Source organism: Aythya fuligula, chromosome 1 (genome assembly GCF_009819795.1).
Source record: "Aythya fuligula isolate bAytFul2 chromosome 1, bAytFul2.pri, whole genome shotgun sequence".
Classification (NCBI taxonomy): Eukaryota; Metazoa; Chordata; class Aves; order Anseriformes; family Anatidae; genus Aythya; species Aythya fuligula.
The window spans coordinates 56,232,233-56,257,066 of record NC_045559.1 but is presented as its reverse complement, the minus strand read 5'-3'; the positions used below and the strand labels follow the sequence as shown (position 1 = coordinate 56,257,066).

The 24,834-nt window shown below is 37.6% G+C and overlaps 1 protein-coding gene across 3 annotated transcripts in view; it reads right to left on the bottom strand.

The window, feature by feature from the left end:
* The window catches only part of LARGE1 (LARGE xylosyl- and glucuronyltransferase 1), a 282,266-nt gene that overhangs the window by 201,773 nt on the left and 55,659 nt on the right, over nt 1–24,834 (bottom strand). Inside the window, exon 1 of one of the 3 annotated variants that reach the window (XM_032201254.1) lies at nt 10,272–10,276. The exons of the other annotated variants lie outside the window; for them this stretch is intronic. The gene's annotated coding sequence lies outside the window, so the exon portion shown is untranslated. Of the gene's footprint in view, nt 1–10,271; nt 10,277–24,834 lie in introns of those variants that run through there. 3 annotated transcript variants of the gene reach the window in all.

Sequence of the window (24,834 nt, the reverse complement as noted above, 5' to 3'; positions counted from 1 at the left end):
TCATCTGCAAAGGAAAGTAAGAAAAGTGGGACATTGTATTCTACAAATTGTCATCCTTCAGGAAAAAGAATAAAAAAAAGCCATGTTTTCTGCACTCTCATGCACATCTTTTAGCTAACTAAGAAGATACTTGGGAAAATCCTACACAAAGTCAGCTTGTGATGGATCACTCTAGGAAATGTTTAAGTACTTCATTTAATTGTGCTTTACAAGAGAAAACAGCCATAAACTATTTTTAAAAAAGTTTCTACCATCTCCCCCCACCTTCCTAAAGATGTGAAAAGCTTCTTGATTCTTAGATATTAGTTTTCAGAGGATAAAATCAACACACCTGCTGAGTATTTTTTCCAAACTAGACAATGCATCATGTGAAAAACATACCTAAGTAATTCTGTAAAAGGTCTGTGAATGGTAATGAAGGTGTTTAGCTTAAAAGAAAAGCTTTGGACTCAATCATTTAGTATGCATTTTACTTGTAAAACTGTTACCTAATGTGCGATCTTCAAATACACTGGAAGATACTACAGTTGAGTTTTTCCTTTGGTCCACCACATGACAGCTTGGTATTTGTCACAAAAGGAAAGGAAAGGGAGAGACAACACTGGCTGAGCACAGAACAGGGTAGCACTGTGCTCGTTTCTGTCATACAAGCTCACCATTGCCTTTCAGACCTCTCCTACAGCACCCACTGCTCCTCCAGACTCCACCTGCATAGGTGGTCTTAAAAAGCAGTTCCAGAGTAGGTTAAAGTCCAATCACAAAATAGTGGTTCCTCCTAATCTATTTCTGAATGTTAGTAGGTAATAAGCTTACTGGGCTATGCTGATGGACAGTAAGTAATACAGCAAGCTCAGGCCAGCTAGATTATTGCTAATGGTGCTACAAAAGGCTACTAGCTTGGACAACGCCTGTGTGAGAGGTCACAGCGGGAATTAAAATAAATTGGGTTTCTCATTGCAGAGACTTACTCGTGACCTTCTTACCACATAGCAACAGTGAACTGAATGCCTTTCGTTATCTTCGCATATGGTTAAACGCTTCCATTAACCTTGTCAGCGTGGTCGCTTTGTTTTAAATCAAGGATTATCTCCTCAGCTAAGTGTGAGGCAGCTCTAAACCAGTATGAGCAGCACATACATTAAAAGCATGTAACACAACACTAATCACATTGGTATTCAGTTTCTATTCATTTTTTTTTTCAATTATGGCATGACAGCTCGACTATGTCGGACATTCAGCAGGAGTTCAGTGGAACAATGGAAGTAATTATGAAAACAAAAATCAAACACAATTAACTAGATTTAACTGCTCTACTATAAAAAGCTTTTCCAACTGTTTCATACATTTCCTTGCATTTGTTACAGTTAATCTTATCCCAGTAATCTTCCATTTGTTTTCTGAGCCACTGAAATGAATATGCACAGTTAAAGCTGTTTATACACCAATCCTGCGCCTTGGCTTTGCTGTGTTTCTTGAATTAATGTTATCTAGTTCTTTCTGCTTTTTCCACACTTGCAGTCACAGAGTCAATGAACATCTCTACTGTAAAGCTTTCCCCTTGGCTCTGTGTCAATGTAGCATCCATCCCTTAAGAGTGATTTTTCAGTTTTTCACCAGACTCAAAATACAAAAAAAGGAAAAAAAAAAAAAAAAGCTGTATCTGAGCCAGTGTCTTTGTACGTTCCTTTAAAATACTGTTAATGTGGGGTTATAACAAGTTTACTCCTTGATAGTCTGTTTTCTGTCTTCTAAGAGGATTGAAGCTCTGCGGTAGTCCAGTTCTGGAAGCTGGCTGTCAAGTGACAGATTTTTTTGCCATATTAGAGAAGAGTTTGGTACCATAAAGGTAGGGTGTTGAATAAACCCAATATAGTGCAATAAAAGACAGTAGAATTATATAGTAAATCTTTATTTAAATCAACACCCCTAATATACTCCACTTCTTGAGTTATTAAAAAAGAAGTAGCACTTTAAAGAAAAACACCATCTTCTCCCTCACCAAAATCTCTCTCTCCCACATGAAAGAACATGCCACAGAAACAAATCTAAGGCTCCCTTAGCTCCCAAACTGTGTAAATTTTTTTTGGCATCAGAGAACTACTCTGCTGTATTAGACTTCTTAGTCCAATGGCGTTGTAACTTGAAGGAAGGATTTGGAATATATTCAGACTCAGCATCCCCCTCAGAAGCCACTTAAAAGGAACAGATTACAGCAGTTTCCAAATGCTACCAAATTTACTGTTTCTCAACTAGTTACAAGGAAGTAGTCCTATCTATAAGAGAGAAAATAGCTAGTAAGTTGACAGCACAAATGAGTTCTGCCTTGCAACTGTGCTAACTGCTCTGGGGGCACATTGGATTGACACTTTCTGTTATATCTTCACTCGATATGTGCCATGGCTCAAGGAAAATTTTGTTAGTGGCCCATTAATCAAAGCTTTCTAGAAGGTTCCAGGTAGCAGGGCTGGAAGCAATGCCACTGCAGGCCTGGGGATCTATCCTGGCAGTAGTCTGGTCACAGACAGAGAGAGGTAAGTAAATAACATGCTTTCACATTTTACCTTTCAAGCCAAGGCTGCTCAAAAGAAGGAAAGCCTGAAACTTTAAAACTTAATATCAAGGAAGAACACAATTTAAGATTAACAGGATATGAAACTTTTCCTAAGCCTCCACTATGTCAGTGTTAATGTGAGCAGAAAAAAAAATCTAGCATTTGAGAAGAGATAGCAGCAACCAAACACATTCGTGACAGAAAGATCAACCTTGGCTGTTATTCACATTTCATTTGTACCCCAAGAATGATAATAATTTGTCAGAGCAGCTACTGACCTGGTTTTTCAATGAGTTCTCCAAAATCAACTTTACTCCAGATCCCCCACTGTATGGGCACACAGCACCAGTATTTCCTGACTCCCCAGTTTATCCAAGGACTCCCTGAAGTCCAAAGAGAGTGAAACAGCCTGACTTAGTTTGCACATGGCAGAAGATTAACAAGATGTTCTCGATGCATACTCAAAATACCTTACAACCTGAGAACCCAATGTCACTGAATTATGAACATAGTGGAGATCATCGTCAACCAGAAGTAATTACTGGGGTAGAGAATCTTTCAGTAGTAAAAAAAATTCTGCTCCAGAATCATGGTTTTATACTCAGACCACAACATTATTACATATCTGAATCTCAGGCTTAAAAAAATGGCATAGCTCCACATCTTTGCATGTATTTCAGGCCCTGAAATACTTGCATTACGGAAAAAAAAAAAAAAAAAAAAGTTAAAATAATATCATGCTGCTTGTTCTTGGCTGGAAGAAAACATCAGTATGTTGTTGCATCATTGATCTCCCTGCCAGGATACCTGGGCATTTTTCTCCTTCCTAATAAATTACTGAAGTGTTAGGGGTTCATGCATTCATTATTTCCCTTTCTTACATACAGCGTACATGCAACCACACAGAAGATAAAGTGGTCTCTAGCTCAGAAGCAGGGTGCTACATGCATATGTAACACTTCTCTCTCTGATTTTGATGTTACTACTTTGCTTTCCATCTGAAGTACTTGGATGCTTATTTAGAAGCAGTGTTTACCTTCATTAGAATCCTCTATATACAGAGCTACTCTAATGTGGAAATTGATTAAAGATTCATGAGCAAGTTTTGCCCAGGAGAAACAATTATTGCTTCAAGTGCTCCTCCCTGACAAAAGAATCCATGTCTCTCTACGAAGCAGTCCTATTTTGAAAAAAAAAAAAAAAAAAAAAAAAAAAAGAACAAAAACAAAAACACCTTTATTTTACTGCACAGATCTCAAACTATAGCTTAGTTTTACACAGGGATTAGTAACACATTTAGAGCGGCTCCTTACTTGTCATATGGGAAGAAGTTGATGTTATACTTGCAGATTTCTTAGTACCAATACCATTATTTCATAAAAAGCAATGGACCAAGTGTCTTTCTAAACTCTGACAGTGAAGGGGAAGAAACCAAGGAAGAGTGGATAGATCCTACAGGTCAAAAAATTGTTTGTGCACCTGGCACTGACAAGAGGGATTTTGACTTCACAAGCATGGGACCCTCACTCAAGACAGGTGACTGCTAGGAAGAGATGGGATTCATCTGACCACTTAGGCAAAAGTACCTTTTCCTATTGGCTGGCCAAACTTGTCATGAGAGCTTTAAATTGAAAAAATAAAAAAATAAAAATCAACCAACAAATAAATGAGAAAGTGGTGGATTGGGCTGGCAAACAAAGTATGCTGAGTGATGTGGACAGGATGGATATAGGCTCTTTAGCAAGGACCAGTCAAGAAGGCAGGGAGGAGCAATCACTCTGTATGTCAGATCAGCAGGAATACAGGGCGTTCTCCCTGGGATCCTTTCCCACTACTCACTGGTGAGACCCAGCTGGATTGCTGTGCGCATGTCTGGACTTCCCAGTACAAGGAAGGACACAAACACAGAGGTCATGAGCCGCTATCCTTGTAGATACTCAAAACCCAACTGGACATGGCCCCAAGCCGTGCTTTAATTGGCCCTGCTTAAAAGCAGGGTGTCAGACTAGAGAATTTCCAGAGATCTCTCCCAAACACCATTCCATGATTCAGTGATTCTACAGTTTTGTAACCAGACACAGAATACACAGTGGTCATTCAATGTAAATCCTCAAAAATTCCAGCTGTGATCTAGTGGATAATACCTGGATAATAATGCACATGGATAATAATGTGGATATATGGATGGTAATGCACATATACAACTACACTGTGAAACATGCAGAAAATTTCAGGTTAAACTTTTAACTAGTATAATTCAATATAAGCTTCACTAGGATCAATTCAACCTGCATCAGTTCACCATGAATTTGGACCAAATCTCTCATAACTAATGGAGCTAAATTCTTATGTAAGCACCACAGTGTCAACCTCATTACTACATAATTTAAATATTACAAACACCGTAAATATTTGTATCAAATTTATACACAAAAAAGAACAACAAATGTAATGAAAATTTCAATAATTACTGGGAATTTCTTGCTGGAATCATCAAAGAATTGGCAAATAGAAAAAAAAATCTTATAAATATCTGACTATGCTTGAAAGGAGAGGACAAAGCGTTCACCACAATTCCAGTGCTAATTTACTAAGGACATTATTTAGTCTCTCAATAGTTCTTTGCAAACTACTGCAGAACATAAGACAGCACCATGAGTTGTGAGCTTTTTTGGGTAAGTTTCCTGCTGGAATCCCTGTGTGTCGAGGTCAGTATTTATTCTTTCTTAATTATTACAGCATCAGACATGCTACAAAGACTATTTCCCTAGGCTTTCACTGGGCAGAGTGGGAAGGTGCTTTCCCTCCACTCCTTTTCAGCTGACATATAAGTAAAGTTCTTCACAGAATGGCTGGGGTAGGAAGGAACTGGTCATCTGGTCCTCTGGTCTAACACCCCCTGGTCTAGCAGGGCCACCCAAAGCAGGCTGCCCAGGACCACATCCAGGCGGCTTTTGGAGATCTCCAAACAGGGAGACTCCAGAACCACTCTGGACAACCTTTTCTTGTAGAATAATGTGAATGTGGTAATGTGGTGTCAAGCACTTTTTTTTTTTTTTTTTTTTTTTCCCTTAAGTAGGGAAGGCAGCTGTGGATTTAGATTATTGCATGTTGGAGTGTTCTTGAACACTGGACAAGGGCTTGAAAAAACAGAATTTATAAATACAGATTTCTCATGGCTTCTTATTCAGCACTATACAGATTAATGTAGGTATTAGACAAGAATGGGATGAGAGTTTAACCCAATTATACAAAGAGTACAAAAGGTGTTATCAAAACTGAACAAAGCCATGGAAACTAGCCTCAATAGGAGACAATGATAAAAGCTCTTACTACAGAATCCAAATATTCCACGTGTGGAGTTAGCATTTCAATAGAATCATAGAATAATTTAGGTTGGAACGGACCTCTGGAGGTCATCTAGTCCAATCTTCTTCTCAAAGCAGGTTGAATACCATTCTTTCAAACCAACCTGTAATTTGGATAGCTCTTTACTCTTCATTTAGAAACTGTCACCTAAGGAGTGGTCTGCCTATAGAAACAGGGCAGTGAGCTTAAGGTTGCTGTTCTCTCCCCACCTTTCCTCAAATTGTAGTCATTTTCACTAACATTTCCTTGTTTCTCTGTATGAGAACTTCAGTCTTTGCAGTGTCACATCATTATCATCACCATTGTTCTCTGAAGTTGCTTTAATTCTGCAATTAGATGAAGGTGGAGAAATAATAAATATAAAGTACTTAGCAAGTCCCCTGTAAAGAAAATGAATATACTGCAAGGACTGACAATATTCAAATGCACATTATTAACACTTCCACAATGAATTTGATGGTAACTCATCATTTTCAAGGCAGAGGGGAAGTTGTCAGATCTTGTCTAAGAAAATAAAGATAATGATGATGCTGAGTGTCTTTCCCCAAAAGGATGTAGAGGGCTGTGCAGTCATGGACACATCACATAACACGAGAACACCCTCAAACACAGCTGGTGTTTGAGGCAAGAGAAGTGAAAGAAAGGAAGAACACCTGTTACTGTCTCTCTTAACTCCTTCGACATTCTAGTGTCCTTTACAACAATTTGACTCTTACTGTGTCATTAACGTAAATCCAGAGCAGAAGAAAAACTAACCTTTAGTAACTTCAACACTGGGTCTTTTGAGAGCAGGTCAAATGCTGGTTAAGAGTATCAGAGAAGAATTACGGTGAAGGAGTCCCCCACTCTCTAGACTGAAACTGTTGTTGACTGGACAGAAGTACTTCACCAGTGAGACAACAATGTAGTAGTGACTGAAAGCCTTATTATCAATATTCAGACCTTTAAGCAGAATTCTGAAAGACATCTTGAGTTTCCTATACTACACTGAAGACTCATTTCTGCAACAACTCTGTATATTAGATCTCAGTACCAGTTTAAAGCAGATCCTTAAACATATCTTTACACAAACATACATATACAAAAAACACCTACGTAACTCCAACTGATATCAAATGCAAAAGAATACATTAGAAATGTATTTTTAAGAAAAGCTAGTCTAACCAATGGAGCTGCATTTAGAATAACCCCCTGTGTAGCAATACTGTTTAATAACTTTGCTCCCTTGCTTGTTCCAGATCTGTGATCTATTATGGTTGTCCACACATCCCTGGGCTCCCGGCCTTTCTTTAGAGAGAGCCAGTGAGGTCTTTCTGACGCAGTATCAGGTGAAGTTTTGAGGTTGATTCACTACAGGGACTGTTCCCTACAGACAGCATGGATGAGATTGCTTCTGGCTCCCTGAGCGCTATTACAATCTCTCGGCACTGTCTCAGCAGGTTTGCTGCCTTCAGGCATTGCCATTGTGCTACGCCTCAAGAAATACAACATATATCCTTGGCATCACGTCATGACTGGGATGAACCGCGGCAGTTTTTTTAAAATCGTATAAAGAAAGAAAAATAATAAGGTCTTGGGACTTGAAGGAGATCTAAGCCAAGTGTACTACACAATGTGGATGCAGCCAATCTGCTCTACAGGAGCCAAGTGCTGTGAATGATGGCCATTCTCTGCCTCTTGCCCTGCAGATCAGGATGTGCTCTCTGGAGGCAATGCCTCGGGCAATATAAATTTCAATGCTATAGTGTCTATTTTGTTATCTACAGATGAACCACCTTATACATGTGGTAAAGCAGTATATTTTACCACAACCATAAGAGGCACATTATTTAGAATCTACTGGCTGTGTAAGCTTCAGGTACACTGCAGATACGGTACCAGTACAGACTGCAACCATTACATTGACCTCATGGCTAATATTACATCAGCAAGTCAAGATATACCTCAAAACATATTGCAACAGATAGCAATAGTCACTATAGGTCATTGCATTTTATGCAGAATTTTCTCAGTTGCTCACGGGGAATTGTCAGTAAGACAGCATAGAAATATAATGATCATGAAAACAATTCTAGCACACTTCTAAAAATAAAACTTTTTAAAACTTTTTGGTTGTTGCTAGGAGATGCAAAAATATAGGACACAACAATGCAGTTATTTGATGGGCAACAAAAGTTGACAGTGTTATCGAAAATGTACCACATTATTATTAGCTATAGTGACTCACACTATATTGGTTGATTTTTACAATAAATTAATACCGTTTTTCCAAGATTCACCCATTGCTATGAGGATACGTGTTCATATAACAAGTTTTGTTTATTACCAAGATTATATTAACTACTTTTTCAATTAATAAAAAGATATATTAAAAAAAAAAAAAAGCTCAAAAGAGTTTGTGTATCCTTTTTATTTATTTATTTTGCTACTGCTGAGGATTGAAACTATAGATCCAGGAAATGCCTGCAGTGATTACATACTATTGCATAGCCAGAAGAGAAGGTAAATCTTTTAAGACAACAACGAGCCTATATTAAAAGCATTTGAAAAAGTACAAGAACATGCTCAAATCAAATATTTTGAATTTGAGTAATATTTGTGTTCAACTAATTTCTGAGCTCATATATTGCATAAACATTTTTAGGCAACGTACAACTTGGTCTTGAAAGATCTAAAGTTAAGTTTTCAAGTACTTGTCCTTATTTGCCCCAAAGTTTCAAAAAGTTTTAGCATTATTTTGTCTGCCTTGTTTTATGGAAATGTCAACCCTTAACTTGTAGTGACAGTATTTTTTTTACATCATGCTATTGAAAGAAACTTAAAATAAATTCCAGTTATTAGAAGTTGCTCCGGTACATCAGGTGAAGACAGCTCAAATGCAATTTCTGACTATGCTAAGAATGACAAAGCTGGAGATGAAGGACAGACACACTCAGTGACGGAAAGCTATTTATATCTCTTCTATAATATGCTAAAAATGTCTGGTACAGTTTTAAGAATAGCATGATCTTACATTTGGTGGAATTTTGACATAATGTTGTAATTACAAGGTAAATGGTGACCTAAGTGGCTGATTCTTTGGCCTTGACTGTTATTTTTACCTGTTACCCAACCTAAAACACAGTGGGTTTCTTTCTGTAATATGCATTAGCTCTAAAGTACATACCATTGACTTTGCATTTTGGTGGCATCAAGCAAAATCATTTAAATTTGATTCAATTTCTCTTAACAAGAATTGACTTTTAAAGAAAACACATTTATTCTTGAAGGGTTACAACTCGATAAAATGATAAATGTGGACATTTAAAAGCTTTAAAGGTTTGTCTCCCAAACTGTACTTGAGACTATGAAAACTGGAAACTTTCCTTTTTTTAATAAATGAAAGCTGAAGTTGCTTTAGAACTTCAAGAACTGAACTTTACATAAAATGCCACCTCCTTATGGCTCTTAAGAATATTGTGGGGCTTAGCAATACCATTATAGGCATTAATTAAAATGCACATGCCCCTTGAAACACAGCTCAAACCACTAATGGCCATTGATCACGAATTCAGGCTGTTACCATGTAGCTTTTGAAATTTTTGGAATCAGATTCAGGCAGGTACTCATCAGCTAGGTCTGCTACATTGCAGTGCCTTTCAAACACATTGTGGTGACAATCTGTTTGTAAATTTTAATAAACAGCCTTGAGTAAATTATGTCCAAAGAAATCAAAGATCCTTTAATACTTTACTGTTGAGAAGACCTTATACCAAATACTCATATGGAAATAAGAATCCACAGTAAGACTTTTTCAGGATAATATTATAAAGCAGTAGTATGAAATAAAGCGGAACTTTATAGGTTGAGTCACGTCTTTTTTGCATCTAACCACTTTAGAAGAAGTAACATCTGAATGCGCAATACATCTTGAGGTATTTTTGTCATCTTCAAAGCTATATTCAATAATATGATCAAACACCGTATGTGTCATTCTTCTAATACTTAAAGTGACTGGCAAATAATTACACAAAAGAGTTCAGGAGGAAAACTGCATTTGCACAGCAATGATGGAAGAGTTTTATCGGGCTTGAAAAAATGTGAAACACAAACAGTTCTTGGGAAAATATTATTTTACTCCTTGTGATAATGAAATACTTTATCAGTATAAACAGTTCATTTCTAGCTATTCTCAGCCTTCATTTGAAGGTCTCACATTTTTCTGAGTGCTTCTAATGTTTCTGTAACATAAATATTATATTATCATTATATCTAAATTAAATGTTATAATATTTATGTCTTTGGGAATCTCTGAGTGTTTAAAGTGAAAATTTTAAGAATTTAAGGAAAAATGGAGTTTACTATTACATACCAAACCAATTAAAATGTCAGGAGAAGCATTCAAAAAGTCTAACTAACTCCAGTGAAAAAATCTCATTTCTTACTAAGCAATACCTCAGTCCTCATTAATATTTTACCACAGTAGTTCAATAATCTTGTCTAAGTGCCACTAAGAAAGATTAATGAATTAGATCTACATGTTTTGTGTACTTTTAAAATTTATTTTTTTCATAATGACATGCTGGATTTCCTGCTTAGCTTTTAGTGCCATCTGTGAGTTTAAGAGATTTTGGGTAAGTGTATAGAATTGTTTCACTTTGTGAGTAATAGGAAAGACCTGGAGGTATAAAAATTCAAAAGTTTATGGGGGAAAAAAGTTCAATCAGTATGCTAATAGCAATAACATTATCAGTTGAAACCCTAGAGCTACCATGACATATGTCCCAGAAATTCAATCCCCATTGCTTTTGGTGAATCAAAGTGGAAGAAAGCAAAGAAACAGGCAGTATCAGCTCCAACTGAGAAGCCAATGAAGGAGTTTACATCAGCATTTTAATTCAGAGAACCACCGTCATCCCTTTGACAGAAACCCCCCAGTATTCTTGCTTACTGCAGGTTGAGCTACAGGACTAAGGCATCTGAGAGGGCACAAACTGAATTCCCTTACGATGAAACAAAACCAGAAGATGCGGTCCAGGAGTGTATGCTAAAGGGTGCTAAAGGATGTTCAGTTGCTGTGACAAGACTGTAAGTAGCCTAGTATAAAAACCTTGAATGAATATGGCCTGTGTATCATGTTCTCAGCATCAACCATTTCACTCTACAAATCCACTTCGGCTGCACCTCAGTGCTTGCTAGCATGGACAAAGCTGTACCACATTAGGCTGCAGAAAAAGTCAAAAACTGCACAAAATGTGAACTGAAAACACCAAGTTTCATATAGCTGTATTAATGAGGAAGAATTCACAGGCCGTGGCACTGCCAGGAAAATCAACAGCTGTGATCAAATGCAAGTTTTTACTTCATCTAAAAATTAGGCTATAGAAGAATTCCTCTTTCATCATCCCATTCATAACCTGTCTCATGTTGAAGTATAAGAGCTCAGCTAATTAGGTACCTGATAAAGGTAGCTTATTTGGGGCATTTTCCTGCTTCTGCACTTACACTCAGCAAAGTAGGTAGAGATAAATTACTTATTTAATGTCAACTTTTTTCCATCCTCAAATCTACAATTCTAAGCAGTTATTTCCTCAAAGGTGCAAATGAAAGGAATTAGATGCATTGTAACTTTGCTTCAGAGAAAAAGTTTAACTCAGACTGAAATTATACATCCTGATGTTGTAGTTCTAAATGCTTCTAAGAAAACAAATGGGTTTCAACTAAAAGGGTGCTCCATTTGAAAGCCAGCTGTGTAATTCCATACAGTGCAGACATTTCTCAGCAATGCACGCTGAAGTGTTGCAATGCCACAGTCAGACAGCAGATGTCATGTTGTTTAGCAAGATGACTACAAGAATCGTCCCTGATGCCTTCAGGAAAAGGGGAGAGGTGAATTACTCTCTCTGACTACAGTAGGCAATAAAAAGTAATGACACACATTTGCCAGTTGCAGAAGAGCATACAGTAGTCAGGCACTGGAAGAAAGCCCTGCTTAATCTTAGAAGTGAGTGGTTGGCTTTCCCAAATAGTGTGAATAACAGTAACGCCGTGCAAACAAAAACTTGCAGTCAAAATGGCAAGATTTCTGCATTTTTCCTCCTTGCAGTGTAGTGACTTATTCCACAATTCTGCTTATGTGCCTTACCATGGGAGGATCACATGCAAGAAGTGGCGTCCAAACATAGGAAGCTATAGACCTTGCAATCGGAAAGTTTCCAAAAAGAGGGTGTTCTGCTCTCCAAAAAACAGAGTATCAAGGCAGACTGCTAAGTGCCTTGTCTATAATGAGACAGTCTGAAACCTGTGCTGAAAAACAGATTCCAAAGAGCATCCACTGCCTTAACCAAATGTTTTCTGTTGTTAAAAGAATGATTACTTAGGGAACCTTACCTGCCATGACAGTCTCCCCCAGTTCAACACCAGAGAATATCAACACTCACGCTCTCAGTCTCTGAGCAATGCATTCTTCAGCAGCACACAGAGAAAAAATAACTGTTGAGAAGAACAGTTTCAGTTCTCCTTTTTTTTTTTTTTTTTTTTTTTTTTTTTTTTTTTTTTTTTTTTGCATTTAACCAAGTTTTGATGAGATGACCCTTTTGGGGTGAATGCTTGTAGTAAGTTCTCAGTGTCACACTTAAAAAGTCCTTACATTTTTACCCTCTCAAACATTTTAAAATATAGGAAAGTCTAAGGGCTTTTTTCAAAAAAAAAAGTCTAATCTGCAGTCCTGTCACATGCCCAGTATTTAATGCTGACTTACAGCTCTAGAAAACAAATTAAAGATCATTTTCAGAACGAATGATAGTTTTCACAATATTTTACAGAGATATTGAGTGATGAATTTAACTACCTGGTCAGAATCCATCCCACACAGAGAAAACTCCAGTAATTCTACATCCCCCAAAAAAAGATCTAGGACAGAAAACACTTGCAAAACAGCTCTCAGCTCTGCACAGAGTTAATCAAAAGGCAAAAGAAACATGTTCTTTCTGTGTTGGGAGACAGGCAGGGCTACAGCCTCCACCCTAAGGATCATCTAAATCTGACCTTTCCATGTCCATCCCTATTCAATATTACATAAGAACCCAATACAGATATAGATTTTACCTGCCTGGTCATATTCTTTCCACTGACAAAATACATTCTTACAATACTTAAAAATTGATATTACAATAATGATCTCATTCTTTCCTTCCAATTTTATGTGGGTTGATTTAAGTTAACACTGCTCACTCTATGCAAATGAACAGGAACACAAGCAGCTGTGTCATGTTTATGTGCGTGGACAATTTACAGAACTCATACAAAACAATGTTTTTCATGTTGGCTTTGCAGACAGGAAGTCGATGGACATTTGTATGAGCTATGGAGCTGACTTTCACAATCTAGGTCTCATGAAAACATGCACAAATTATCTTATTTGGTCAAAAGTCTCTCATTTTGAGGACACGGCTGCAGAGCTGTAACATGGGATCAATATTCCAGGGAAAACAGAAGCTACATAAAATCCTAGGCACTGGAACTTTAATCAAGTTACTTTTCGTGCGTCAGTAGCTGGTTTTGCTTTGTGGCAAATTACAGAAGAAGAGATTTCAGCCTAAATAGGTGTTTTGCAAATAATAAGGTTACCCCTTCCTTTTATTTTCATTACCCAAATAGGGCGGGGGAGAAAGGAGCAAGAACACTAACGAAGCTGATAGGAATGACCTTACAAGCTGCTGCCAGGTCAAAAGGATCATCTCTGTAATGCCCACACATCATTAAAAATCACTGCTTTCCTTGGTAACTGGCAACTGCAAATCAGAGAGACATCCTTGTGCATTCAGTTCACACTTTTCCCCCACGCACATCTATGTCTGACACTATGATTATTAGTTTAGACCCTCATAATTCTCACATTTAGGTAGCGTGAAAATGTGATCTGACCCAGTGGGTGCATCATTCACCTTCACATCCTTCACGGATAGAAGGCAGTGGCTGAGAGATACTCTACTTCTTTTTAGGAAGTCAGAAGGAAAATCAAAACACAGAAGAAATAGAAGAAAAAATGGAAACCTAGATTCAAATTATATAAAATGGGTTATTAGTTCTCTTTTGAAGACAGTTTTCTCATTATCGTTTATGAAATCCCTGAAAATAACACCTTAAAAAAGCATATTAGTTTTGTCATTCTTTGGCTTTGCAGAAATGGGAAGTTGTAATAATAATTTAGTTGCAAAATGAACAATTTTTTAAAGGTTGTAATCTAGTGGCACATACTGTATGAAGTCCAAAATTTATTTTTTTGTTTGTTTGTTTTATCTGCTTTGCCACTACAGAATATTTACATTATTATAAAGCTACTTTTATGAAGACTAAACAAAAATGCCCATTTTCTATTAAATACCTTGAGGTTCTAGATTTGGAGACTTTCACAGAAGTTACGAGCACTCAATACGTCTGTACAAACAATGTCCTACAATGTCTCAAATTAAGAATTAAAATTAATATAGCTAGAATTAGCAACTGGCTTCAGATATGTAGGCTCTGAAACATTATGACCTAAATTACAATGCAAAAATAGGCCCCAGAAGGGAAAGGCCATACCCAATGAGGCACCCCTTCTCACAGTACACATAAGACAGAGTTCACAGAAGCATTAAAAGCATCTTTGACTATTTTATTTTAATTTTAATAATTTTTCACACGCTTTCAATCATTTCTGTATTGTTTAGCAAATTCCAAGAATTTGGAAATGAAATTAAAGTCTTTTCCCCTATCTGAACTCCAATAAAAAAAAAAAAATAATAAAAGGTTTCTTCTTCACTTGCTACTTGTAGTCTTTGCCCTAGAAAAGTGAAGGCTAATCACAATACACAAGATTCTGTGCAGAATACACAATCAGAATACAAAAGATTTCTGTAAACAGAAAAGGAACATAATCTACTGTCAACCACATATACTACAAGAAAAATCCTGTATAAAAAAAAAAAAAAAAAGGAATATTACTTTAAATCCCCACCTCCCTTTGTTTTTTTAAGCAACAACTCATTTTACTTCATCATCACAAATCTCTTCTGGAAAACAATCAACCAGCTAACTCAAACCAGCCAAAGGAACAGAACGCCCACCACCCCAACAAACAGCCCAGGCCAAAACATCACAGCGTTATAGATGACTGAATGAACAACACTCAGAGATTAGCTGCTACTGTGCTGCTGCAGAACAGGTATTACGACTCATTTCCAGCACTGATATGCTTCCTAGAAAAATAAGCAAATCTGCAACCTCTTTAAAAAATATTTTAAAAAGCTTTTTTTTTTTTTTTTTTCTGAATAATACTTTATCTACTCTGCTTATTATTTATTTAATATAGACACATTTTGTCTCTATCTCTCAGATCATTTAGCACCAAAATAAGCAAACAAAGTCAGTATTTTTCTTCTAGCTTTTCCTTGCTTCATGATGCTTTTACAAGGAGCAAAAAGGTTCTATTTTTCACGCAAAGATTTCAATTAATGAAGACCATAAAAGACAAACATAGAAGGCATGATACAGGAATTTCTTCAAATGCAGTGCTTATCATAAGGCAACATGGACTCCAGTTCATTAGATGCTCCACAGAGTTAAATTAGTATTTTCTACCTGGAGGGAGGGTAGGGGAGAAAAGGAACACTGTAGAGACTACTCGGACTGAGATACAATAAAACACAGCATATGCCTATAGCTTCTATGATGTATCTCATATTTTCAAGGGCTAGAGAATTCAAAGGGATTATAGAACTTGCTTGTATATTGGCAAAGGATGTTGCTACATCCCATCAATCTATTAAATGTGTAGAAATCTGTAATAAGACTACAAAGAACAGTTTGAATGAATTTTCAGTGGAAATATATGTGTTGTGGAAGCAAACAGTCAAAGAAGGAATAAAAGTAGTCACTTATTGATGGCACCCCCAAATACACACCAGTCACCAAGGCAACAGCACTTCTGCGTGTAGTTTCACAAGAGGTCCAGTTTTGGAAAAAAATGGGCAAAATCAAATCATTAGGAGAAGGTGACAGGAAGATAAAGAACCAGATCGGAACTAAAAATACCCAGGCAAGGAGGCAGGACAGCAGTGAAATCAGCAATGTTGCCTACTGACTTACTGAGATGGAACAGGATGAAGAGGCCAAGATTGCAATCACTGTCAACTACTAAAGAGTACAAAATGTGCAGTCAAAAAGACCTTGTGATCACCAATCAAGAATAAAACATCAAATGTGATGAGGACTTAATAGTTGGCATCTCTTATCCTGCATGTTGCTATAAGTAATCCCAGTCAATCACCTGGGCACATCTTTATCATTCCGGGTATGTGAGTAAAAGCAAAATCTGTGAGAGTATGAGAGAGAAAAACCTTTTGTGAAGTCTTTCCCTTCTATAGGGCTTCTGCATTGTATTTTGTTACACTAGTTGCACAAATTGTGAGCATACATGGTCCCAGGGCAAGGACACTAGAGAAAGTCACTGGATGCTCATGGCAATAGCTTAGTATTGCCCCTTGCTGCAGATGCCAGGGTGCTGGGGGATGCTAAATAGTATGATCCCATTCAAAAATACACACTTGCTGCATGGTATCATGTGAAAACATATGCCACATGATCAAATAACTATCCCTAAGCATCTTACATGCTGGGATTCCAGTAATTAGAGACGTCTGCTCATAAACTGGAAAAAAAAAAAGTGTGTCGCTCAAGTATAAACACCCTTGTCACGTGAGTCCTTTCACGCTGTCTTCTACAAAATGGACCACCGGGAAAGGATAAAGGAACTTAATGTCCTAGAGCCACTAAAAGCCACCAGCTCTACTGTTAGCACCGGTAGTAATGCAGTAATCAATTGCCTTTTCCTACACGTTAGTCTCAGCCAGTAAAGCCCCATACATCAATGCTAAAACCAGGCAGAGTCCTTCCTCTGGTGGCATCAGGCCAAAATTTGTGATGCATGTGGATTCAAGTCTACCCCTGCTGCCACTGTGAAATTCCATAGAGTCATGGTGAACGACAGAGTGACAACCATGAAGCAGCTGTGGATTTGTTACAATTCAGTTAAGAGCAATCTGAGGAACATTTCTTCTCACCCTTCTGGTTTCATACTCTCCACAGAAGGAGCCATGCTTACAAATACATCACACATGAGCTTATTGCTATTACTTAGCTTATTGCTGCTATAAGCACTAACAGCAAGTAGATGAACTCTCCATTGCATCTGGTGGAATAGTAACAACCTTAAGTGAACAGTAATGATGGCCCCAAAGAGCTTGAAAGCTGAAAGGCAAAACAAAGAGAGATGTTCCATACCTGCAAAAGTAGTAGTAGATAAAATTGTTGAAACACTGATAAACAAAGCATGTTATATAAGTAGCTTCATACGCTGTAAATACCTGATGAATAGTTAGTGCTTTACCAGCATGCACATTAAGTATTACTGTTTGAAGTTTTAACTCACTAAATTACAGCTCCCAATACCCTGCCTCTTTAAAGAGCTTTTTTCCTTTGAAAATATTACAATGTAGGATAAGGCAACATTTCATTAACATGCAAGTGCTGAAAATAATAATAATGAACAAACACAGTCACATTCTGCAACAGACAGACATTTTTATTTCATTAAAAAAAATAGACAGTAAAAAAGAGCCTTAAGAGAAAAGAAGCAGTCTATGTTTGCTCTAATGGGAGGTAAAGAAAGAACAAAGGAACTTCTGACCCCAGGCGCAGCCAAAAATAAAAGGAGCAATGTGGCTTCTTTCTTCACACAATTGCTGACTCTGTACTCACTTATTCCCATTACATATCATTCAGATATGCAAAGGAGCTGGTAATTTCTTTAGGGGAGATTTTTGCCATGTTATTTATTAGCTAAGAAATATTTCCTGACACATGCTGAATTTCTGACAGACTTGCTCAGTTTTGACTCAGCCTTCTGATAATTACACAGCAACAGTGCCTATGAATACAAGTAATTTCTGTTTGCTTCTTACGCTATGATTATTCCAGTTCTCCTGATAGCATTTACTGAGTCATTTCAAATACGATTTATTTTTTTAAAAACTTTTACCAATTCATATTACTTGTGGTTTTTTGGCCTGTTTGTTTTGTCTTAATCTCAAATAATAGTTAGATTTTTAACATCCATGAAAATGTCTGTACAGTGATTAAAGGTATTGCAACAATCCTCTCTAAGTAGAAATAATGTTTCCTCACACATTATACCTCAACTAGTGTACCTCTCTTCAGCCTTCAGTATTTTCTGCTGCTTTATTTCTACACAGAGAAATACAGTTCCTAAGGTGGCAAGGCTTTTTGAATGATTGCAGGCATCTAATTTCTAGTCCTGGTCATACCTAGCATTTTTGTGGAATAACACCTTGCCTTTCCCCACTTATGTCAGATGCCACCAGTGGGTTAGTCCTTTAATCTGCTGGATTTAGTAAAGGAAAGAAAAATGTTGGACTCTGTGCTGCACATGGGAAGAAGACACATTGCTCAGCTGCTACAGGAACAGAAGACTTTTTGCCAAGCCTAGTAAACTAATCCATGCCCTCCTTTTTCACAGAAGGACATGTACCATGCAGGCCACTCACTACACAAGTTGACATGGTCTGTCATGATGAAGCCAAAGACATTTCAGATGCTTGCTCTTTTGGGTATTGCATAGGGACTGTAGTCCAAATCTAAACATGCTTCATATACAGCTGTTTAAAAATTCATTTGATTAGGACTTCTTTTGCATATACATGAATTCCATCTTGTCTATTCATTACCTAACACTATAAAAAAATGAATCTCTAGCAAAACACTAGGATAAGTTAAGTGATTTAGTTAGTAGCTCTAGGCTAGGCTTAGTTAAAATACCATGCCTGAGAGGATAAAAACAAGTGCAAAAGAGTTGGAGATTTGTGCAAAGCAAAACATTTGCATCCAGTTTGATGACAGAAGATGCCTGGTACTAAAATTAAACTATGGTTATGAACCATTAAGCCTAGGCCCTATCCTTGATCATTCTGAGTGTGTACATTTTTTTATCTTTGAATTTTGCTTTCTTTCTTTTGGATGCTTTGCACCAAAATTGTATTGATCAGACGGCATCATGCATGGAGGTATTAAAACACTAAAGAAGAGCCCTAATTTATTTTCAAACTATAACTGACAAAGTCAGCATGACAATTAGCAGGAAAATGAAATACTCCAGCAAGCTGTTGGGAAATCTAGAGGTTAGACAATGACTGAAAAAGCTGTAATCACCTGGTCATTTGGTTGAGAACATCCATATATATATATATAAATATATATACTTAAACATAGTCAAACATTTTAAAGTCTTATAACTCCTGTGGAGCAGTGGAAGGGAACAGGTGAGCCAGAGCAATATGGGAAAATAGAGAAGGAACTTGAGAGGAGTAGGATACTGAAAGAGCTTTGATGGGGGCTCTAGCCTTTTCCTAGCACTCCCACTTAGGTACAGAGACTGAGGAGCCAGAACACCCTGGCATGACACATAAGCACTGCAGCTAGCTAGAGCATTGACAGAGTGACTTTTCAAGCAGTTAGTCTTCTATGATCTCTCAGAAAATAAAAGATTGTTATCAAAGGCAGCTCAGCTCTCTGGAAACGGAGCAGCATTGACAGACCAGAGACATAATGATCTCTTCCTTGCAATAGGCATACTTGCACTGCAGAGTTGAAGAATATACTAGAACAGACTGGTGCATTTGTTACTCTTACACAGTGAGTTAGTTAAAGGGTTAACCATGCCACCTAGCAGTGGTGAAATCTGTGACAAGTAGCACATAGCTGACTTCTTTATTGTTACAGAAATAACACACTGTCTCATTTTTAAGTGTTGGTAAGCTTTGATGAGTTTGTTTACTGTGTCTGCATGCAATTCATCCACATGTAGTTCCTGTATTTCTTATTCAACCTTCAGTTCTGTCCAGCCTCAGCAAAGGAAGATATTACGCACTGTCTCATGGTGCTCTTGTCGATGTTCAGCACTTATACTTTTCCTGATTTTTGGAAATTCAGGAAATACAATGTTTTTCACACTTATTACTATATATCTTATACATTATGCGTTTAGTTTGCATGATCCATACTTCTAGAAAGCTGGCCACATCATGCTTATCATGGACATTAAAACAGCCCCAGCTAATATCACAGAATTCCAGACAGTTATTTTTAATTTATTCCAAATTCTCTTTTAAATGGTGGGAAAAGAAATGGCAACTACAAGGCACTTTGTCCCAGCCTGCAGTACCATGGGTCCCATTATGCCAGCTGCAGTGGGATCAGCAGGTAGCCTTCTCCTACGGGCAGCAAAAGATCTCTGCCATTCCTCTTCTCTGCAGGAGCTCTCCATGCTGAGATGGTGGTGCATTCTGCTGCTGGCAGCTTCTGGGAGAAATTACCTGCTGCTTTGTGTGGGACAGTAGACAGTACAACCACCATGGATATCCTAAAACATAGATACAGCTTCTTTGGCTACTGAAGTTGCATCATCATGATAAAACAGGTTAATAACTGCATACAAATCTTTCTAGCTTAAACTTCTATCTCCTTTCCAGCTCAGTTCAGTAACTTCTGGAAGGCCACACTTCCAACAGCTGTTATGATTTTTTTTTTCTAGTTAAATTTTTGAAATAGTGCAACCATTGCAAATGCACATTTTGACTACGTTATGCCTATACTTTCGGGCAGCATCTTCCACTAACAAAAAATCAATGACTGCAACTATACTAAGTGTACATCACAAGAACTTCTTGTCCATCATTACTGCATATTTCCTGTGCTTTATCTGTTCAATCTTACAAGTAGCAGTAATAAATGTTGTAGCCATAACTCTCCTTGACAGCATCATATTTAAGGTTGCACCCTTTCAAAATGTGTCTTGTAGAGATGATATATTAAACAGAGTATTTGTGGCATGGAGGGAGCTGTCTGTCCTTCTCAGTAAAGGGAATGGGAGAGTGTTTGAAACAAACCCCTCTGAGCATAGGAAAACCTCATGTCTGTATTCCTGATGAGATAGGCAGCATAAACCATAAAGTGCAAATTGTGGAGCATGTTGTTGCATCATGGATGTGTGCCAAATGGAGAAGGTATCGCTACAGGAAAGGACAAAAGCAGTGTAATAGCAGTGGGAGACGTTTGTATTTAGAGTCTTTGCTGTGCATTATCATAGAACAGTTTGGGTTGGAAGGGACCTTAAAGACTATCTAACTGCAACCCACCTGCCATGGGCAGGGACACCTCCCAGCAGACCAGGTTGCTCAAACTTTAACTATGGCCTTGAACACTTCCAGGGATGGGGCATCCACAGCTGCTCTGGGCAGCCTGTTTCAGTGCCCCACAACCCTCACAGTAAAGCATTTCTTCCTAATATTCAATCTAAAACTACCCTTTTTTAGTTTAAAACCATTATCCCTTGTCCTGTCACTACACTCCCTGACCAAGAGTCCCTCCCCAGCTTTCCTGTAGGCCCCTTTTAGGTACTGGAAGGCTGCTATAAAGTCTCCCCAGAGCTTTCTCTTCTCCAGGCTGAACAACCCCAATTCCTCAGTCTGTCTTCATGGAAGAGGAGCTCCAGTCCTTTGATCATCTTCGTAGCCCTCTTCTGGACTAATTCTAATAGGTCCATGCCCTTCTTGTGCTGGGGACCCCAGAGCTGAACACAGCACTCCAGGTGGGGTCTCACAAGAGCAGGTTAGAGAGGGATAATCTCCGCCCTCAACCAGCTGGTCATGCTTCTTTAGATGCAGCCCAGGATATGGTTGGTTTTCTGGGCTGCAAGCACACAACATACCATGCTATTTTAATAAAGGATACTTCTTGCATATGGGGTCCATAATCTTACATTTTCAAATCAATCCAGTATGTCTCCTACGGTAACTTCTATCAACAACTTTTCCACTGAAAGTTTGAACAAGTTACTATCTCACAAATGCTGTCAATGCAGTTCAGAACACTGGTCTTAACCCTGTAAATAAAAACGTGCACGTGTCTTCTTCTCCATCTTCTACCTAAAATAAAAGGCTCTGTATTACCTATTGTCAATTCACCCTTCATCAGCTCCGAAGGAAGATGAGCAGAACTCCCCAAGGATCATCAAAACAAGCCTGCAAATACACTAGGTCTGGCTCTACACAACTTTAGTTTCCAACTGTGCAACTACAGTTTGAGATCAGTCCTTGTAAACCGCTGTTCTTTACCACTGAGGCAATTGTCAGTGCTGTAGTAAAGCCAAGTTAAAGGAGAAAAAAAAAAAAAGGAGGGGGGAAGGGAGAAACATGACATAATGGAGATTGCTTCAGGGAGGAGATGCTGAAAAGTTTGAATCATATTAGTTTACCCCAAAACCCCCAAGCATTCACACGTTGTAACAGTTTGAAAACTTTATTTTTTAATATGGATTGCAAGGCTCAATAAAAAATTAAATTACTTTTTTTTTTTTCTTCTGCAATTAACAAAGTAATTAAATCTAAAATAGCAATTTGGACCAGGTACACCCATCCAGACATCTCTAGTGTTAGTTAGAAGACAGTGAACCGAGTCCTCGTTTCAGAATCCTGGAATTGCAGCATGTGCCAGAATTTTACTTTCTTCTTTTTCTACAACATTTCATCAGTTCTGATACTGAAAAGCATCTTTCACAGTGAAATTACAAGAAAGCAGATCCAGATCCCATAATGTGCCCACAGATTTGATCTGTTGAAACTAAGAGACAAACTATTGATGCCTCAAGCAGTGTATATAATTCACCTATAGTTTAGGAGATGCATTTGTTTCAGTCTTCAAGAAAAAAGAGAAGTATAATGCACTGTCCAAGATCAAATTGATTTATTGAACATAAATCATGTGTCATAGCCATTGATAAGTAGCTACAAAAATGACCACGAGTCTGCCTATATGCATAGCTGCTGCAGTTGGCTCCCTGTGCAAAAAACAAGATGTGAGGTATCAGTGATTTTTTTAATATATTTTTTAAATAAAAAAGGCTTACACGGTTATTCAATCTGGAAAGACTGAAAAACAGGGCTTGCTTGGCACAGGTTTCCAAAAGGTTCCAAAAACATGATGTTAGCAATTGCCATAGGTGTGAAAGGTCTTCCTCTCAGAGAAAGCTGTTTTTTCAGGTTAGCTTTTCATGATTTCCCAGGAAATATGGTTTCATATCAATATAATTCTTTGCAGGACAGGAAATTCCTTCAGGACTGTGATTTATCTGGTTTATTACAATTATGTCTATGAAGTATTCTAAAAATAAGAATAAATATAATATATACATATGAAAATATATTAACTTGTATTTATTGTTCATAGAGGTCTTCTTCAAAAGGACATCTCGAATAGGAAAGAAACTAAGCAAAAAACCTTTCCTGAGTACAATTACACTATTCCAATACTAACAGAAGGAAGAGAAACAATCATTTTCATCTCACTCCTGTGCTTGTCCCTTCCCCACCTTGTCCTAATTCAAGACTGCTTTAATCCTAACCTGTTCAACACTGCAGTTAGACTTAGGACATGCAAATACATAGTGAGAGCTGACATACAGTGGCTTCAGGCTAACTGGGAGGTATCTGGTGTTGCAGGTTAGAGAGATGCTCCCTGAAAATCTCAAAGCATCTCTTCTATCAGCCAGATGAACAGCTGAAGCAGCAGCAGCTGTCCAAGAGTTATTTTGGGGGTTAACAGGGAATGTTTACCGTATGTGGAGAGCAGATAGATGACCACCCAGCTGCCTTTCAGTCACCTGGTTTCAAACCTATCATTATTACCCTGGTTCCTACAAATAGCTCATTACTGCAATTATCAGCCGCGACCACAGCAGTTTGAATATTGGTAAGTCAAAAATCACTAATATAGTACAGTTCAGCAAAGCTAATGCATGCATACCAAGCACCTGGAGTCCTTTGAGATACTGCTGTAGTTGAGGTACGTTAAAAGGTAGCTGGTACATTTAAAGGCTTAGAAGAATATCTGTGTAGTTACTCTTTTTCCTCCAAATACATGCCCAGTCCTCTGCACTCTTGTGAAACATTAAAGCTTAAATTGAGACCGAGAAGGCTGAATACTTAGATCCCACTCCTTCCTTCAATGTATTTCAAGCAAGAGAGTTATATATGAAAGGGGTAAAATCCTCTGAAGTCAATAGTGTAATTCCCAGAATAGGATTCAGGAGGTTGCAATCCATATTCCTATTTGCGTTTAACTGATCATTACTGAATTATAATCACATGCCTATACAGTCCTAAATTGTTGGGAAATCCGATAATATTATTTACATGTAATCAAAGGGGAATGATCAGTGCCTACTTAAAATCTCATTTTTCACAGAAAAAGTACTCAATATTTTGATAAACAAAACAGACATAAAAAATCTAAAAAATTCCACTGCTTTGCAAGAAAATGGATATGCATGGCCTAGTGAGAGAATAGCTCTTTGTTGACAATTTCTGAGGGAAAGCAATTTCATAACCACTGGATTTTCTCATTATGCTTCTATCCCATCAGTAGATAAGAATTTTAACCAGTTTAAGAGCACAAAGGAATAAGCATCAATATTAACAAGAATCAGAATAATCTGTATATATGATTACATACATACAATTTTTGCATTAATCACCTCTCACATTAAAATGTGAGCATGAGGTTTGCATCTGGCATCTGACTATATATGTGCTTATTTTAAAATATTCTTTCCAAATGAGTGTCATGACTAAAAGAAAAAGTCTGGTTGCATAAACCATTAGGTCTCTGTGTAATCCAAAGGGTTTACAAGCTCAACACACATTCCGGTTCACACAGACAATAAAAGATGAATAAGCACAAATGAAGCCAATTTTAGCTATCTAAAAACATGATAAAGAATTTAATGGAATTCTCAGGGGGAAAAAAAGAAAAAAAAAAGA